This window comes from Falco naumanni, chromosome 6, assembly GCF_017639655.2.
Source record: "Falco naumanni isolate bFalNau1 chromosome 6, bFalNau1.pat, whole genome shotgun sequence".
In the NCBI taxonomy this organism is placed as follows: Eukaryota; Metazoa; Chordata; class Aves; order Falconiformes; family Falconidae; genus Falco; species Falco naumanni.
This window is the reverse complement of record NC_054059.1, coordinates 4,768,620-4,779,349: the sequence shown is the minus strand read 5'-3', so window position 1 is coordinate 4,779,349 and position 10,730 is coordinate 4,768,620. Positions and strand designations below refer to the sequence as shown.

General features: G+C 44.9%; 1 protein-coding gene across 3 annotated transcripts in view; it reads left to right on the top strand.

Annotated features, from left to right (window-relative positions):
* The first annotated feature begins 2,004 nt into the window (after positions 1 to 2,004).
* The window catches only part of ANKRD6 (ankyrin repeat domain 6), a 100,749-nt gene continuing 92,023 nt past the window's right edge, over positions 2,005 to 10,730 (top strand). For all 3 annotated transcript variants that reach the window (XM_040599308.1, XM_040599310.1, XM_040599307.1), the window contains exons 1-2: positions 2,005 to 2,107; positions 2,492 to 2,628. The gene's annotated coding sequence lies outside the window, so the exon portion shown is untranslated. The remainder of the gene's footprint in view (positions 2,108 to 2,491; positions 2,629 to 10,730) is intronic.

Sequence of the window (10,730 nt, the reverse complement as noted above, 5' to 3'; positions counted from 1 at the left end):
GCTTTTTTTCTTTCCTTCTTTTTCTTTTGTCAGGTCATGTAACTTTGAAGCCTTTTGCACATAATGAAACAACGCCCAGCCTTCAGTCACAGGACTTGTAGTAAGGGCAGGTAGACAAGGCGTTGAGTCTTTGAATATACGATGTGTACAATATCAGATGTGACTGGGCTTTGTCTGCGGGGAGCTGCAGTTCATAGGCATGACACACTTTCTGTTTCAGGCAACTGAGGGAATCCCTTATGAATTTCCTTTCCCGACAGAAAAAAAGAATTCCAGAAGCAGACAAAATTGGATGTCTGGATTAAAAAAGGTTAACGATAATTAAGCACAGGGAACGGTCCCACTCACATCCACACAGTCAAGGAAGCCCACCTGCATCGGGGTTTGCAGGATTGTGACAGCATCTCATCCTAATTCTGTTAAAGGGGGAGAACTCTCATTAAATGGATTGGTGACAGATCAGATCAGTGCCAAGAAAGCCTTTTTCTGCAATGTGCTAACATCTTGTTTCTCAATCATAATGATCAAACATAGCCAAAGTAGTCCTGCAAACATTTATATATATATAGAAGTTACATAACTTAATTTTTACTCGCATTAATACTTCCATTCCTACATCAGAATTATATACAATGTCAAGGAAAATAAAATTCCCATGAGGCAGGCCTATCCTGAATACAGGAACGGAATCACAACATATGTTTTTGTATTTTAGAGTAACATCCTAATTTCAGTGATGACACCAGACTTCAGTCTAGTACTGGAGTTTTGACAAAGCTACAAAGCTTTGCTGAGATCACAGAGGCATCAGAACACAAATTTTGGTCAGTAAATCTTTCCTGAGGAGCACCGAGGGGTTTGGTGCATACCTGTGGTGTGACTTGCCACAGAACAATGAATACCGTAGTAATTGTTTAGTGAAACATGCGTAAGTAGACACATCTGCAAAAGCATCCAGAAGAATACATCCATCACACAGCCGGGTAGTGGTTGTGATACTTCAAGGTTTAGTTTGCTTAGGGCATAGTCCTAAGAATGCCTTCGAGCCGGCGGGGCGGCCTTTGAAAGCGATGATGTGCCGGTGGGAGCGGGCACAGTACAGGGAACAGCTGCTTGCTTTCAGTTTCCTCCTTCAGATCCCGCTTTTCTCCTTTTACTCAGCTTACTCACACCAACTCCTTCCTCCTGTACCGGTGCCTACAGACGCTCCTGGCTGACTCGTCGCCCCACCGGCCTGTGAGTTCCCGACGCACACGCGGGGCAGCCTGCGCTCCCAGCTGCCGGGGCTGAGGGGCCCGGGGCGCTACGGCAGCCGGGCTGGGCGAGGCGGCGGGCGGGCTCAGCCCGCTCCGGGCACAGCCATTGCTCGGCTCAGCCCGCTCCGGGCACAGCCAGCGCTCGGCTCAGCCCGCTCCGGGCACAGCCCGCTCCGGGCACAGCCAGCGCTCGGCTCAGCCCGCTCCCCACCGGCAGCCCGGAGTTCAAAGCCCGCTGGCCGGCTCCCGCCGGCGGGAAGGGCCGCTGCCTGCTACGGCGTTGGGCTTGTCCCAGCTCTGCTCCGACGCAAATTGTTACGGGCTTCCATGGTCGAGCTGCGAAGGAGCCGCCGCCCGCGAGCGCACCCGGCGCTCCCGGAGCCTCGCTCCGGCCGGCTCCCCGCCTTCCTGGCCGGCAGCGGGTACCTCGCCCCGCTGGAGGCCGGGCCGGTGGCCCCACGCCCGCGTTAGCCCGCCCAGCCCGCCGCTGGTCCCGCTGCCCGCGCCGGTGCCAGATAGGGGGGCCCGGCCCCGCACCTCCACGCCCGATCTGCCCCGTGTCCTCGGTAGGGAGCGGCTGTGAGGGGGCCGGGGCGCGGCCGGGGCGGCCCGTCCTGTCACGGCCCCTCGCCGCGGGGGAGGCGGCCCGAGCCGGCGGGGCGGGTTGGAGGGGCGCTGCCCGCCCGCCCGCCGCGGCCGCTGGGTGTCGCCCTCGCAGCGGGGACGGTGGCGGCGGTGGCGGCGCCACCTGCGGGGCAGCCCGGCCCGGCGGCGGAGGCGCCGCTGGAGGCGGTAGGGCTGTGCCCGGCCCCGCGCCCGCCGGAGAGCGTGTGCCGCGGGGGGGAGCGCAGGTAAGCGGGGCGCCGCCGTGGGGCAGGCGTGGGGCCCGGGGCGCGGAGCCGCGCCCGCCCGCCGGGGCTGCGTGCGGCTGTGGTGAGGCTGAGGGGCGCGCCGGGGCCGGGGCCGGGGCCGGGCGGGTGGGCGCGGGGCTGGCCGCGCTGCGGCGGGGCTGCGGCGGGGTCCCGGCCCTGCAGAACCCGCGCTCGGTGCCCGGGCGACTCAGGTGTGCTCTTGTTACGGCCCAGGAGTGGGGTCCGGGGGGGAGCCCCCCCTTCCGCCCACACGCGAACTCCGGGCAGCCGCACAGAGACAGGAGCCCGTGTCTGCGCAGGGGCTGAAGTGCAGGTTCAGGGGTACAAATGAGGAGCCTTAACGCTCTTGTTCCAACTTTTAAGGCCGTGTCTGATGAGAAATGGGAATCTGGCTCAAAGTCGTCCGCAGTTGCTGTTGTTGACATCACCTGAACGCTCCACTGAAAATATTTCCACTAGTTTACTGCAAGCGTCGGCTTCCCCTGAGGTCTCAACACCTTGTGAGTATACGCGGGCTGCTGGTAGAGCTCTCTGATTTTAGAAATCCACGGCTACAGCGTGTAATTATTCTGCAGTGTTCATTTCATTGCAAGCATTAATAAAGGGCTTATCATGCCCTGGGGTGTTGTGTGCATTACGGTATAGGCTGTTGATAGTGCTCTGTTTTTTTAAAAGGCATAACCAATATCTTCGTATTTTTATAATTACGTGTGATTATTTGGGTATCTGGTATTTCTGCAATACATGTCTGCTACTGAATACCTTTAATTCACAGGGAAAACACTGAGGGGTAGAAAGTGGCTTACTGGCAGGTGGGTCACTGAATCTTCCCCCCATGAGTTGTTTAAATTAATTTTCAGTGTCCTACCAATGTTGAAGGAGCAATCTGTCGGGAAGGTCAGTTAATCTGTCTCTGTTCAATGACGAAAAAATGTAACAAAAGCTAAATTCTTAGGCAGCACTAGTTAGGTATGGTCCAGATCTAGTAGGCCTGTTTGAGCGTATGGCTTCTTCTGAGGAGAATGTTATTTGCTTGCTTGCTTTCAACGTGGTATGTCTGAGTGTGTAGCTAGTTTTATAACAACTTATTCTGGCAGGCTGAAGTTCCAAGTATTGTGTAATCTTCATTCTCCAGATACTTGGAAAACAAAGTGTTTCTGGAGATGTATGATTACGTGCAAGATCTGCAGTTGCCTTGCAAACCTCAGGACATGGAGTAATGACACTAATTGAGAACTTCATAATGATTTCTGAGCAGAAAATACCAGTTAGAGCTGCTGCGTGTACCAAAGCTACTGTTGGCTGGCAACATAAAGTATTAGGCACCTGCCTCCAGATTTCAGTGAGAGGTTAAGGTGTATGCAAATCTTTATTTAGATGCCTGTATGTACAGGATGTATGCCTGTTATTAGTGAGGAGCTAATAGTCTGTGAGAGTGGATGGGAATTCTGTAACAGTAGTAATCTCATTGCTTCTTCTTGTTTGAAAAGAAACTGTAATAAAATTAAGAAGTGGCTTCGTGATAGTACTCAGTTGGGAAAGTGTTCGTTTTTCCCTACTTCTTGATATTTACCCTGACATTGCTATCAACCTCATGTAGGAGACTGTGTTTGAACACTAGAAATGAAATGATGAGTAAATGATTGGTAAAAATAAAGTGATCAAGCTCCTGATCATTCAGGTGCTTTTCTTCAAGCTTTTTGCAGAGTTCTTTTCTTTTGGGGGGAAGAGAAACTGTGGGAAGCTGGCTTCAGAAATGGTGCTCCGATGTTTGCTGACATAATCTAGTTGCAGCACTAGGCTGAGCATCCTGCCTTGTCAAAGGTGGCATGTTGTGGAGTTTGGCTTGTCAAACTTACTATGTTCTTAGACTTGATGAGATGAATGATATCTTAATAAATCAGGTGCTTGTAGGGTATGGTAATGAGCAATTGAGCTGCATTTCTCCATCTGTTTTCAGCTTCACCTCTGCTTGACTTTGCCAATGAGTCATTTTGTGATGTAAGAAAAAAACTTGCTGCCCCTTACTCTCTAAATCTCTATAATAGGACTAACAATGTTTATCTGTTTGGTTGGGTGGCATGACAAATGTTTGTAAAGCACTTTTAGGTTCTTAAATTAATTATACCATCTGACAGCTTTATTTTATTTATTCTCATTAGTTTCAGATTCAGATTTTTCCCTCAACGGTTAGGACTTGGGGTGAACTTCCAGAGAACTCATAGTTGTATCTTTTCTTAGAGTTACATCAGTGCGACATGTCATCTGTGGAAGTATTTCATTTGAAATCACAAATGTGGTACCATGTTTCACTGGCAAGATTGGCCTAGAGTGGTATTTGTCAAAGACGTAAATGAATTGTAACTGCTTTGGGCAAATAAAAAATTGAAACAAGTCATTTTAGCTCCTTTTTTTTACTAAGAAATTAAATCTGTGACTTCTTAAAAAATGATCCAGCCAAAAATAGAAGGTGTAAAGCTGCACTTTGGAAAGACCTCAGTCTGTAACAGTATAGCAAGGGCCTAATTTTCTTCCCTGCCTCCTGGACAGTTACTTTGGCCTCAAAAATCTTCAGAATAATTTCTGAATACAGTAACAGCAAATATTCTTGCATACCATCACTAGCTTGTGGACCCTTTAGGAAGAGCTTAGTTACTTCTCTCTTCACTACTCCCACTCCTTGTTAGCAGATGCTGCTGAAGAATAGTTACAGTATATTGATAGCAGTTGTGAGAGAGAAAAGTGAAATCCAAAAATCCCCCTGTGATCTTTCACTAAATTATGTGTAAAGGCTTCTTTCTAAACTTTCTCTTCTCCTCTTTCTGTATTTGGTTTATCTCATGCTGCCATTCAAAGGGCTGTTGGGCTTTTGAAGGCAGATGTCCAAAAGTTAGAAAAAGCCAGAATAAATGTGTGAATTCCTGGCTTATTTGTTGCATGGCTTTCAAATGCATGCATGCCAGGATGTTCTCTGTGTATCGCCTCCCTGGAGGATGTGGTTGTACACGACAGACAGAGTGATGCTCTGTGTCCGAGGTGGTGCTAGTTTGGCCATAGAAGTATTTTTCTTGGTTTCTGGAAAACCCTTGAGGTCCAATTGCAGATGTGCAGGTCTTGATAGTGAAGCAGGGAAAGATACTGTCAGTGTGTGGTAGTTCAATACCAGGGTGAAGGATGCTGTCAAAAAACAGTAACGACATGAGTAAGTGTCAATTTAGAACACGTTTTTGAGAAGTGTGTGATAAATAAAGTATTAAGGCTGCACAGGACTTTGAGGTTAAAAGAAACCCAGCACATTAACTATTAGTAGTAATCTGATTTATTGAAGGAGTAAGATGTCCTGTGAAAACAGTCCTGTTGTGATAAATGAATCCATGTTGGGTGGCTTAACCAACACAGTACAGCTTGAATTCCTGCATTATCTGGTTGTGGATGGGTCTTGGTAGCATCAGGGCTGTACTTCTGATGCAATACTAAGTACATAGCTAGCTCAGGATATGGTACAGGACTGTAGATTGCTGGATTGTTCTTGCAGCATTTAACTTTTGATCCTTTGTCAGTGGTCCTGACATGTGTGGCATGAAATTCAAGGTTCTTGCAATCAACAGGAAGACTCTGTCTTATATCTTACTGCCAGCACTCATGTCTTCCTGCCTGCTTCTCTGTGCTCCCTCCTTCCCATTCCCCAGACCCTGTACTGGTCCTCCAGATCCTAGGTGCATCTCAGCCAAGCCATGGCTGTGGTGGAAGCTGGCTGCAGTTGGGGATGGGATTTGGGCACATCTGTGGGAAGCGGTGGATGGAAGTATCTGGTATGGATGCTAGGCAGAGGGTACTGGGGCTATGGGGTAGCTGGGGTGCGATGTGCTGAGTGTGGGCACCCTAGTGAGTTTGCCCTAATCTTGAAGAAAAATTTATTTCGCCCTATGTCAAAAAAGCCTAAGCTTTTTTATCTTATGCTGTGATCAAAAGCGTATGTAGAGTGCTCTTCAAATCATGAAATCTCACCTCCTTCGAATCCTGCTTTAAAACAAGCTGCTTCTATCCCTTACTTTTCCTTTCTTTCACACAACTTGCCTTCCTTCCCACCTGAACACCATCCGCTTTTGTGAAGCGATCCACTGAAGATAGTTTTTGGGTGCATGACTTGGCACGGTGTTGGATGAAAGCATTTGCATTTGCATTATGCAAAATGCATTTGGGTTTGATGGAAATTAATTCCATAAGGGTGTGTATCTTCATTGTGTCCACATTACAGTGGGATCAGTTTCTTTTCCAGTTTGAGATGCCGATTGCCGATTCCAGTCAGGAATATTTTCTGTTGGTTTTAACAGCATCTGCAATGTGACATCTTAGCAAGACCTGGTGCTAGTCTATTTATATTGTGCTGATACACTTCAGAGTCAAAATTCTCTAAATTGTCTTAGATGGGTCAGTCACTGAGGAAAGTGCCAGCTTTAAAAAATAAAAAAGCACCACGAATGCATGGTAGTCATGTATCAGCTCGGTATTTTTAAAATAGTGATCACAGTGAATCATTTTATGAATGTTTTACTTCTATTAAAAATTTGATGTCTATGCATGCAGTACAGTTGCAGAAACTGCAGTTGATTTGGAGTCTTGGGCAGGATGTGATCTTTTCACTTTATCACTACTGTCTCAGATAATTGCAGGAATACCTGCAAGGCATACCCATTACTTAAGCCAGTTCATTAGTATATTGTAAAGCTCACATATGAGTAATTTTCCTTCATTTTCTTTTTGACCACATTTGTGATTAGTCTGTGTCTGGCTGAAGTCTTTTGAGAAGATTTAGGGATGGGGGGACAGGGGTTGTCTTTATTTTTCTGGCTGTAGAACTGTCTGCCTGCCATCTGCAGTCTTTCATTGATAATGTTGTTCAGATCTAGATTTTGAAAGTATAGCACTTTCTTATCATTTTGTCTTTTCTAGACTTTACAGCAGTTTCTGAATTGTTGCAAGTATGGGGTTTTTTGATAGCTTTTCACAGCTTCTGTTTAAAATCAGGCCATGCTCTGTCCATGTGCTCTTTTTTTTTTCTCTAAGAAGTGGTACTGGTCTTAAATCTTTACATTCTTCCTCTTCTGTTACACTGTGATGTAACTTCAGCTTTTGACTAGCCCCCAAGATCTAAAATTTCCGTGTATGGAAGCACAAGAAGTACAGATAGATTTCTGTTGGCAACAGAACTGCAGAAGTATCTGTCTTCAATGGTGTGTTTTTTTCATTGAAGAGTGACAGATGATGGAGTTGCAGGCAGATGTCACAGCAGATGCTGACCAGCTTATTTTTTTCATTTCAGAGTCTGAAGGTATTTAGAATAAGAATAAATGTTATGTTTTAACATGTATCATGTTACCATTTTTGTGTGCTGTCATATGGTGCCCTACAGGTAAATGAGTCTTTGCCCAAAATTCTTGGTAGCATGGGAAAAGCTCAGAGGCTAGATGTAATTGGAAGTTGTTTTTCTTCCTGCCCCTGTGTCATGTTGCCTGCAATAACCATTTCTTTCGTGGGTTTAGGTTCTCTTAGATGTGGTGAAATGCAGGCCCTGGATTTGTAGGGTTATGTCAGATGCTGCCCCCACCCTCCACCCCCCCAAAAAAAAAAAGAAAAAAGAGATTGTGGAGGATCACATTCCCCTCCTTGAACGGATATAAATTTGCTTCAGCGTGGGAGATTGTACTCTGATTCTAATGTGTGATGATTTCTTCCAGAGGTGTGCTAGTTTCCTCCAGGAACAGCTGTTCAATATGGTTGAATGCCCTGTATTAGTGAAGCTATGGTTGAAGTCTGTCAATATGAATGGGAGACTCTAGTGTGGAGTAAGCTGAAGTGTGAATTTACAGGATTTTATTAATGGTCAGTCAGTTACCAAGTAGTTGGATTCTTTTGTTTCACTGTAAGGTTACACTTAATCAGTTTGGAGAAGCCTGGGTTTAAGAAATTGTGACTTGGCATGCACTGGGTGAGGCCATCATCCACTTCACTTTCTCTGGTGTCTTGATGGGCAAGTGGAGATGCCTCTGCAGATGGATAGCGTAGTTACCAGTATGCTTGATAAAGCAGGACTGGATTTGGGGTGAATGACAACAGCTCAGTCAAGAGAGAGGTTGATGTTAGCTGTCTGAGTTGCTACTAGCTTCAAAATAAGCAAAAGCAAATGTAATTTATTTGAAGTTTAATAACATAAAGAGTTTTCAAAAACTTAGCAAGTGATATAGATGCTTCTGATGTACCTTGCAAAAACAGTGTGCCTAATGTCAGCTGCTTCTCTGTGTGACTGTCTTCATGAATCACATTATTTCAGTCACCTTGAAGGCACGGAGCGCGGCACATCTCTTGCTGGCTTGGACAGGACTGTCTGTCTGGGAAGATTTCTTTCAGTTCTTCCTGCATGGTGGCCAGTGGCTGAGCAAGTTGCCTGCCTACAGGTAAAATGAACCTGATTTAGAGGTATAGGTGAATGCTTTCATGGTCAGTGTGGCTAATTCTCACCTCTGTTATGTTGGCTGCATTTCATTTGCAGGGAAAGGAAACATATATTCTCCTTAACGCCTTTTACTCTTTTAGGGCATCCATGTCAATGACCCTCTGAAGCTGAGGGGGAAACGTGAGTGAGTGGGAAATAGGCTGAGAAAACCAAGGAGAAAGGCTAGGAAAACACAGCTTGAAAATTGCTTTATAATAAGAAGAGCCATTTCTTCTCACTTGTTTTGAGCCTGAGATCTGCTGATTTAATCTGATGCCCTCTAGTATTTCTCCAACCTGATTTTCCTCTGCTTAATCATGTCCTGCCTTTGGTTGTCTTATGTTCTTCCTTGAAACTTTTCTAGTTTTGCTAAACCTTTTCTGAGAAGAGATGCCAGAGTTACAACTTTTGGGATGCAGTTGAACTTTTTAGACAGTTGAGTAAGGGTGGTTTTGCTTGTATTCTCTGCAGTAATAATTTTTAGCACTTTCCCTGCTTTCTAACTGTGCTGATACTTTCATAAGAACAATCCACTACAAATCCAAGATCTCATTCCTGAATAATCCAGAGCCCATCTTTATGCATGTGAAGTTGAGGTTTTTCTTCCTGCCATGGATACCCATCTTCTTTTCAAATGGTATTGAATTCTGCCAGCCATTTTACTGGTTAGTTATTTGGTGTCATTAAGTCCTTCTGTATCTCTTTGCAGTCAGCACTTGCCTTTATCCTGAATAATGTTATCCGTGAGGTCTGTTATTTAACTGTTGTCATCTTTCCCCGTCCCGCTGTGGTTCATTAGTGGTATACTGGACACAGTATAACGCAGATGGCCATGGGGCTGCACGGTGGGTCTCCCTCCACTGTGAAGACTGATGGCTTTTTTCCTTGTACCATTTATCTCCTGTCTAGCTGGTTCACTATACAGATGAGGAGTTTTCCTGTTATCCCATAGCGTCCTAGTTATTATAATACTGATATTATTTTTTTTTTTAATTAAGCAGCCTTTCTTCCTTTGAGGGGAATCTTTGGGAACTGGACCCTTTTGACTAAGTTACCATGGCTTGAGGAATAACTTTACATCAGCGAAGCTGTGATAACAGGCTATGTGTAAACACAAATGTGAAGTAATTTAATTTAAACATCTTTCTTGGGTCCAAACAATCAGCATTCAGCTGTAATTAGTCCACATTACAATCACCTCCCAGATTGCTTCATAAAGTGTTAAGTTTCAGTATTCTTTTGGGGATTTAGTTTTGGTTGAGGAGTGCCCCGAGTGATTTTGTTAGGTAGGTCTCAAATAAAAACTGTTTAGAATAACTCACTTCTGCTTCTTATTCTCCCTACTTGTCAGACCAGGTTTACTATTTCTGCATGTAAGCCTCCCTTGCTTTTTCAGAAAGTATTCAGTCCTTTCTCAATGAGAATTTTACACTTCTCAATGAGAATTTATATGTCAGCAAGATGGGACCCAACGTGAAAAGTGAACTGCAGAATTAAGTGGTACGAATACTTGCACCAAGTAGCATGCCACACCAACAAGTTGAAGCAGAATTTGTAGGTATAAGCTATAGTCCTTAGCAGAGTTTCTTAACTGAAAAAAAAAAAAAAATTAAAAAATTATTCCCAGATTCATTCTGTGCCTACAGGAATAACTTAAGTAAACAAAGAAACAAACAAACCCCATTTTTTTTCTGCCTTCTCTCAGTTCCCTCTTACCCCTGCCCACCAGCATGTTTGCTTCATGAATTTAAAATCAAACTTTTGGCTTCCACACTCCATTATGCTTTCAGAGAATCTAGACTTTCATGCCTATAGCTGTGCAGACATACAAATGAGGATGTTACTGGTTCAGTTACTAGAATCATGGCGGGGTTTTCTTCTTTTTGTTTTTAATCCTCAAAGTGGAATACTTGGCATGGAAGCTAGAAGCATATTTTATTAAAAATCTAGCATGCAGAATTTGGATGCACATATTTCCAGCTTTTAAGAATAATTATTTTTGAAATATTATATTAATATGAATTTGCTTATGTATTGTATGTGGTTTTGTACATCCAGAAAGTGTCTGAATATAATTATGTGGGATGAGCTGGTTTTGCCAACACACAG